The following is a 9,369-nucleotide window of genomic DNA, read 5'->3' on the forward strand; positions in this document are numbered from 1 at the left end:
CTTTGGTGTCGCCAGTATATGTACACATTAAACCAGACCGACGGCTTAAAGGTATGATCCTCCAAGCTACCCAGCATCGAACCAGATCAACCCTGGTCAATCCATTGCCCAATAATGCCCTAACCTTTGAGAAGGTAGGTGCAAGTTTGGCCCTTTCAGTAGTGGTAAGCTGGTCGGGAAGAGGGTGCTTCGGGTTGAGCCGTTGGTCACGAAAGCCTGGTAAAGGATTTTCATCAGCAGGAGAAGTATATTTGCAGTAGAAACATGTTTGATTCCAATCCTTGGGATGGCTTGGAAGCTGAGCATAAGGGAAGACGGCATCTCTGTGTCGCTGAATTGAGATCCCTCCAAGTTCCTGGTTGGGCCCGTCAGTGAATTCATTCTGGTGGTTCAGGTAAAAATACTCTCTAAAGAGGTCAACACTGGGTTCTTCTTGAAGGTATACTTCACAGAAGACTTGGAAATTGCAAATATTGGAAATGGAATTGGGTCCGATGTCTTGAGGATGAAGTTGTAGAAAATGCAGAACATCACGGAAGAATTTTGACCCGGGCGGTGAGAAGCCCCGGTTCATGTGATCAGTGAAAACGATAACCTCATCGTCTTGCGGCTGAGGTCTGACTTGGTCCGGTTTTGGAGCACGCCAGTGAATGATGTTTTTGGCCGGTAAGAAGCCAATCTTGACATACTCTTGGAGCATTGCCTCGGTAATGATGGACGGGACCCAGTCGCATGACGTGCCGGTCTTAGTCATGATTGGGTGCACGGCCTACACAAGGTGATTCAAGATGCTATTAAACCGGCAGATATCTGGCGAGTTACAAGTTAATGTTTAAACCACTGTACAGTTCAGAGTACGCGGATTACTAAACCGGAGGATTGAATTATGAGGAAGAATAGGCCAGCCTGGTTAAACTAGAAGGATATTGCCAGATTATTGACTTAGGTGGATGATGGCGGCTTAAACGGGGCCTAATGTTATATGATGGGTCACGGTTTATTCATAAGCCGCCGTGGAAGTTTTGGTGCTTCAAATCTATCAAGTGAAAATTTTGCTAAGTGGTGGACAAATAGATTTCACAAGCTAAAGCTATAACATCGGATCTATGGCAATTCAGAAAAGACAGTGAAATTAAACCTAAGGTGGCGGCAGTGGAAAGCTTTGATGCTCTGATGTGATCTTCTATGGAGAGATGCTATTCTAATAATGAAAATGATGTTAAAACTATTTCCGCACAAGATTTATGGCCTATCCAGATTAAAAGCTATTAGAGTTGAAGGAAACAACAAAGAACGGCAAGAACACCGACGAATGGCTCGAACCCTAATACAGATCTGAGATAAAAGGGGGAGGTGCACTTACACGTGATGAGGAGTAGCGGTGGCGCGCCGGAGTTCTCTGATCCGGTCAGGTCGATGGAGGGGCCTGATTTGATGCGGCGGTTGGAGGTCGCGACGGTAGAACTCAAGCACTGGTGCGGCTGTGCGAAGGAGCAAGACGAAGGAGGAAGCAAGGGGAAAATGATAAAGACCCCTGTCCCTATTTATAAGGGGGTGGATACAAGGCATGCGTGGGAATCGAGGAGGCCGAAATCATCATGTGGCTATATGGACGCCTCGGTTTTCGGGATGCTTATTAAGATAAGGATCAGTTAAAATGTTCTGGGCCTCGTGCGAAGTTAATGTGAAATGACGTCATGGCGGTTTAAGAAGATTTTGTGAGTTGACATCATGGCGGGTTACAACAAGGCTTATCAAACAAGCTATGCAAGATTTTGACAAGTCAGGTATTGAAGATTGATATGAACAAGTTCTAATCAACCTGGGGCCTAAAGTTGGGGATATAACTACTGGGTATGGACCGCCCAAGAGAGGCCGGGTTATACCACTGGCGACTTATCAATATATATGGCGGATTATACAAGCCCGTTGACGGCCCAAGACTCAGAGGCGACTTGAGACCCAAGAGGATGAACCTCCATATATGTATGACTTGTTTTGTAAGGCAAGTGTAGTTAGTCACCAAGCCGGACATGTTGTGTATGAGCCGGCCGGGACTCTATGAGCCGCTGGGTGTCAACCTGTGTATATAAAGGGACGACCCGGCATCAGTTTAGGAAAAAAAAGAGATCGAGAACTAGGTCAAGCGTATTCGCTCCCTGGTAATCGAAACCCAAACAATACAATCCCAAACTGGAGTAGGCCTTTACCTTCACCGCAAGGGGCCGAACCAGTATAAACTCTATGTGTCCTTTGTCCCGTTTAACCCCTTTAAGCTAACCTAGTTGCGATGGCTCCACGACTAAGTCCTTCCGCTAGGACATATGCTGTGTCAAGTCCACGACAATATTGATTCACTTGATATGTGTTTTGGCACTCAACTTGCGGATTCCCGCGGTGACATTGGGGTAATCTATGCATAGGGGTTGATGCACGTTCTCGTCTTTTCTTTCTCCGGTAGAAATCTTGGGGCACTCTTTGAAGTTCTTTGTGTTGGATTGAGTATTATGAATCTGAAATTATTTGGTGTTATTTTAGTACGAACTCTTGGATGGATCAATCAGAAAGAATAGCTTCGAGGTGGTTTCGTACCCTACAAACGATTTCTTCGTATGTTCTCCGCTAGATAGGAACTTTGGAGTGATTCTTCGTTGCACGTTGAGGGACGGTTATATGATCCAATTATATTAGCATTGTTGAGAGATTGCACTAGCGAAAGTACGGACCCTAGGCCTCATTTTCAAGCATTGCAATATCGTTTTTGTGCCCGTTTACAATTTGTTACCTTGCTGTTTTTATTTATTCAGATTATAAAAATATATTTCTACCATCAATATTACACTTTTATCACCATCTCTTTGCCGAACTAATGCACCTATACAATTTGCCATTGTATTGGGTGTGTTGGGGACACAAGGGATTTCTTGTATTTGGTTGCAGGGTTGCTTGAGAGAGACCATCTTCATTCTACACCTCCCACGGATTGATAAACCTTAGGTCATCCACTTGAGGGAAAATTGCTATTGTCCTACAAAACTCTGCGCTTGGAGGCCCAACACGAGTCTACAAGAATAAAGTTGCGTAGTAGACATTAGCCATGTGCTGGTGCGGGTTGGAGCCAACGAAGGGGTTCCTCTGCAATAGCAACCACGACGAGGAAGTCGCCCTACCATGGGCGTACACAAGCTGCCTCGCTGCCACAACAGTACTGCACGTGCGCGCATGCCGGACTGCATGGCCGTGCTACCCCACCATGGATCCATGGCAGAGCTGTGTCACTGCCATCTGCATGCTATCGGATACCGGACTGCATGGTCGTGCTGCCCCTCCATGGATCCATGGCAGAGAGGTCCTCACGCTTGATGCAGAATTAGAGGGATCCACGGGGATGGCGTTGGAGATGGACGATTGGGCTCCGGTGGCGGCATGCGGATGTCGGACCCACGAGATTCGAGGCGAAGGAAAGGGCGCTGGGGGCGCCGGAGTAGACCTGGTTGCCGGATCTCGCCGAGGAATGTGGGAAGCTGCAGCATGGGCGAGATCCAGCACGGGATCAATGGCGACGTCACTTTTGCGAAGACGCCACGGTGGGCGGCGATGTGGAGGGGCACGGCAGACTGCGCATCAGCGAGGCGGTGAGGGGCCGCCTCGGATCTGGCGTAGGGGAGGGTGGGGCGGCACGGGAGGGCGTTGCCGCCTCAGATCTGGCGTAGGGGAGAGCGGGGGTAGCGAGGGAGGGGCGGGGGCGGCGTGAGGCGGGCTGGGTCGCGATGGTCGGCAGCGGGGTGGCTCCGGGCGCGGAGGAAGGTGGTAGGAGGAGGCGGTGGCTGGGTCAGGGGCTCAAGGTTTGTTGGGAGGAAGTAGGTTGGAGGTGGGGGTGGCCACGGGGAGCAGGAGGAAGGTGGAGGCGGGGAGAGGGAAATATCGTGGGCAGGGAGTGGCGTGTTTTTTATTTTGTGCGGCTTGGTTGGACAAGAGTGTTAGCAGAATATACAACTGCCTGAAACCGTCAGTTCAAGTAACGAAACAGAATATATATATAGGAAAAATCCATCCTATCACCCGGTGGTAGTTATCCCACATATCTCATATACTACCATGTGGTACTATATGTACTATTTTATTATTTTCAATATGTTCATATACTATATCTATACTATATCTAAGATATTTGAAAGCAAGTTACATTAAAAGATTGCAGATGAGTCCATAGTTTTTGTTATATTTGTGAAATATGTACATATTTGTACATAAAAAAGAGCATACTCAAAACATGGTACATACTACCCAAAAATTAGTATATATACTACCTAATCATTGATATATACTACATACTACATGTACATACTCTTGGTTTCGACAGATACTACATACAACATACAAAACGCAAGTGATGGTAACTACCACTGCTTGTAGGAAACATTTGTCCTATATATTTATACAGGCTATTCTGTTTCGCGTAACAAAATATTATTCTGTTTCGCTACTTGAACTGACGGTTTCAGGCAGTTGTACTGATGAAAATCGAGGCGTCGAACTTGTCCTCCTCGATTTTTTTCCGTCAAAACAAGGCGTGTAATATATCATTGAAAATCTCTTAACATCTAGATTACAATAATATAGAACATTTTTTGCAAAATGATCATGGTTTAAGAGAAGTTTTGAAAAAACCATTTTCTTCAAAACCATTTTGACAAAAATGGTTCTTTCAAAACTGCTCTTAAACCATGATGATTTTGTAAAAAAGGTTTATATTATTGTAATCTAGATGTCAAGTGCTTTCCAACGATATATTATATGCCCCGTTCCGACGAAAAAAATTGAGAAGGATCAGTTCGACGTGATGAAAATCGTCAGTACAGCCGCCTGAAACCATCAGTTCAAGTAGCGAAACAGAATAATATTTTGTTACGCGAAACAGAATATATATATATATATCCCTAATAATAAAGCACGGATTGACTCCGTGAGTTCACCATCACAATACGCTTTTTCCCGTGAATTTACGCTTTCAGTTTTTTCACCTATATTATTTTCTACGTTTGAGGTGGTACTGTACGAGTAGAAAAGAGAACGAAAGAACCCACCCGTGCGGACTACCCACAACCCTACCTCGCCATCTTCCACCTCAAGCGCGCCGCCACCCCTACCACTCTGCCGCGCGCCGCCGGTCCCCGCCCAGCCGTCATGCACTGCCTACTCCGCCGGAGACAGCCCTGACCTCGCCGGAGACAGCCCTAACCTGCATCATCTCCACAGATGCCAGCACCGTGCTTGGCGTCATATGCCGCAGGTTCCGCAGCCCTCCGGCGACCGTTGACGACGCCGCTGGGGCCGAGCGCCCGCCCGTGACTGTTGATGACGCCGCTGGAGCCGAGCACCCGCACGCGTCGTCGCCCCTCAAGGTCCTTCGCCGCCCCGCCTCCGCCTTTGGTGTTTGGTCCCGTACGCCACGCTCCGACCCCACCTCGATGCCATTGAGGCTACTGCCGAGGAGGCCGTCTTGATGTGCCGCCCCCACGTTGGAAGACCAGCACATCTGCTCCATGCCTCCACCACGGGCACAAGTTCTTCCGTGCAGTACTGCTTTCAATGTCTTGCGACGCTGATGTCCATCGCAAACGACGACAGCAGCAGCTGCTCCTGTTTCAAGGGAAATACAGGGCACTGGGAGCAGGTAATCTGGTTGGAGACTCAGACTATATGAGCCAGAGGGGTCTGACAGTGGTATTGTTGTATTGCAAGGCATGAACCACACATTACGATATATTTCCCATCAACAGTTTGGCTACTGAAAATGTTTACGTAATGCTAATTATGGTTAAGAGACAAGCTTATCTGATTCTGATCCATAATTCCTTTACCTTGTGCAGGCATTTTATCAAGGACCATTTTGTTGCATATGAAATGAGAACAATTTGGTATTAAAGGGGGGTTGGTGATTCACCATCATTATGTTTGGTATGTCATAACCTCCACCTCTTCTTCTCATGACTAACTAATGGATAGCTTCATATGCTCCAGTATATTTTCGTTGTAGTAGAAACTAGAAGCTCAATGATAAAAATGAATCCCGAATTTTTACATGTATGCAGGAGTCCTCTTGTATGCAACTTGATATGTCGTTGGTATGGGACACATTTTCTACTTCATCATATGAGTGTATGACCTAGAATCAATTCTTCTATTTGCATCCATATATTTCCAAGCAATACATATACTGAGACTCCTTACAAGTTCATAAAAACAATTCAACATCTTCATTTGTGAGTATACTCTGGTTTTGCTTCATGTCTTCTACAAGTAGTGATTTCTATTTTGTTTTGTTAATTCCATTTGATTTTTTCGGCCTTGGTATCTTTCCACGGAATGATGAGAGATTTTCTGACAGGAAGTATAACACACAAAGCAAACACGAAGCTCTTGCATCATGTCTCCCATGGTAGTGCAGTGGTTCCTATAAAATTTCCTGCAGACCTACTACATAGTAGTCTTGAAGTAAATACTCCCATTTTTTTAGCTGATATGTTGTTGCAGAACAACAGAGTTATATACCCTATTTTCCTTTCAGGTTCTAGACAGTGGAAAAAATTAAGAAAAAACTTTGGTGAGATAGAAACACAGGTTTGTTGTATTTCACAAAACTGAAACATGATTTCCTTATTGCTTCTGTTGGCATGAACTTCTGTTCATTCCTATGCCATCTAATAGGATCTTCTTTACACCAACTCTACACCAACCTATTTGCATGTTTATAAACAAAGGAAACTGCTTTGTTTGTAACTTTACACCAACCTATTGGCATGTATATTAGCAGCAATGTAACTTAAATCAACAACTCTAGCATATTAATTAAAATTCCTTGCACAATACTTCTCAGTTTCTCAGGTTTAAGAACAATCTATAGAACATTTAATCCTTCAGTTCGTAGTCGTGTTTTTCTATTTAGATAATTATTTTGTAATCTTGACCTTTACTCTACATTAATTTACTTGTCGGATATTATATGGTTCCAGCTCTCACAAACTTCTCAATAGCTTGCAGATGATTGATTGAATGCTTTTTTTTCTTCTGATTATTGCACATCATCAGTTATGTATCAAAAAGCTGAAGTGCCCTTTGATCAATTTAACATGAAGAAGATTTGTATGAGCTGCATGTAATAGTAACATAGAAATTATGACTGTTGGGAGACAAAAAGAGGGCGGTTGTAATGGTAAAGAAGACAAAATGACTGTTGTTGAACCTAGCATGTCTACAAATAAGCATATGGTATGGCGATGGACATAACTTTCTTATTCACAACTTTCTTATTTGCAAGGGCACTGTCCACTGTTTTCTTCATAAAAGTTTATTATTTGGTCTATCAGTGTGTTATGCATTTGCTTGGTTGTGTCCAGTGTAAGGGTTAGTTGTTGATAAATGAAAAGGGGCTGGTTAATATAAGAAAAGAACACCTGAAGCAATGCTTGTGCATCACCAATAACATTCATTATGGCCAATATTTGTGGGAGTACAACCGGGGAGAAGGGTAGATGACAGAGATTTCATTTGTGATGAGCCAAAAGTAGAACGATAGATGGAGAAGAGACAACATGCCTTTTCAATTTCATGTGCGACAACTCAGAGCTGAACTTACACATGAACCGAGGGTTGGGGGTGAGGTAAATGAATTATTTGTACATATATGCCGTTTGAACTATATCTCTTTTCCCGTGGCACGAGCATTGTTCTATGATAAAAAAATGTTTCACACAGGGAATCCCTACATGGGCCGCCGCATGCAGTACGGAACCCTCTATACTGCGCGGTGCGAGAAGACACAATGTGTCTGTTTAGGCCAACACATGTCCGGGCGAACTGTTTTTTAAATTCGATTTTTCTTTTTCTTTTTTTACTTTAAATAATTTGGTAATTCAAAAAAGTTTCTAAAGTTAAACAAAATAAGAATTTTAATTTTTTTTAATAAATCATCAAATATTTGTGGATTCAGAAAATGTTTGCGATTTAAAAAGATGTTCTCTTATTTTAAAAAAAATCACAACTTTGAAAGCAAATGTTTGGGAAATAAAAAAATGAAGATTTTTAAAAAAGTTTGTGTATGTTCATGAATGAAAAAATATCCTAAAAACTCAAGAACTATTCTTGGTTTACAAAATAGTTTATTCATTCAGAAAATGTTCGCTGATTTAGAAATTGATCATGCATTTAAAGAAAATTTTCGTTAAATCAAAAAAATAATCATGAATTTAAAAAATGGTTCCACAATTTCAAAAAAATGTTTGTCGATTCAAAAACCTGTATATTTTCCATATTTTTTTAATGTTTGCCAATAGTATAGAATGTTCATGTATTTAAAAAATGTTCTTGATTTTAGAAAATATTTGAAAATTTGTAAACATGTCATGAATTCAAAATTGTTCACGATTTCAAATATGTGCATGAGTTTAAAAAATATTCATGATTTAAAAAATTGTTTATGATTTTATGAAATTGAGAGTGATAGTGTATCTCGGTGATGCAGCAAAATTTGGTTATAACCTTGAAGATTATGATTTTTTTCCCGTTGCAACGCACTGGCCCTTTTGCTAGTATATATATATATATATATATATATATATATATATATATATATATATATATATATAGTGCCACGTCAAATTTGTGCATTGCGTATTCAAACATCACACAAACACCTGTTTGGGCCACATACAGACGGTGGTAAGTAGTCCGATATAGGATACTCACTCGTGTGCGACGTACCCTTTGCTCCTGTGGGCCCGTGAGGTCGTCGTCCATCACTTTGACCCAACAGGAGAGAGGTATGTTTGACCAACAAGGAGGATTAGTTCTTTTAGGGCTGTGTTACGGTTGGACTATATAGTACGCGCCGAAGGGGTGATGGGACCAACATATACTAGGTGTCACATGAACCTCACTCTGTGTGGGGATTTTGCGGTTTTTGAGGCAGATGCCACATCAAAGTTGTGCCATAGGTATTCAAAACATCACAAACACGCACCTCTACATATATGTTTTGGCACACATGCAAGCGATGGTGGTTGTCCTCTGGCACTCACTCACACGGTTATCGGTGATGCTTCCATCTGTTGGCCCGCTTGGTCCATCACTTTCACCGACAGTGAGAGGGGTTAATTAATTTGACTTAGGAGGGGACTAAATTTTTGTTTGTCTCACGATATAGGTCATGATGTGAGATTACATATATAATAGCGCATGTGTACACATGAATCCATCCCACTGGACCAAAGAGGGGGGCATGACACTTCATGAACCTCTTGCTCTGCGTTGGGACTTGTGCGATTTTCAACGCATGCACCACATCAATTTTGTGCATTGGGTATTCAA

General features: G+C 42.9%; 1 long non-coding RNA gene across 1 annotated transcript; it reads left to right on the forward strand.

The window, feature by feature from the left end:
- The first annotated feature begins 5,081 nt into the window (after positions 1-5,081).
- On the forward strand, positions 5,082-7,426 carry LOC123124650 (uncharacterized). The gene is made up of 3 exons (XR_006461179.1): positions 5,082-5,677; positions 5,874-5,961; positions 6,096-7,426. It is a non-coding gene; the product is annotated as an uncharacterized lncRNA (long non-coding RNA).
- Positions 7,427-9,369: the final 1,943 nt, after the last annotated feature.

The sequence above is a fragment of the Triticum aestivum genome, chromosome 5D (assembly GCF_018294505.1).
Source record: "Triticum aestivum cultivar Chinese Spring chromosome 5D, IWGSC CS RefSeq v2.1, whole genome shotgun sequence".
Lineage (NCBI taxonomy): Eukaryota > Viridiplantae > Streptophyta > Magnoliopsida > Poales > Poaceae > Triticum > Triticum aestivum.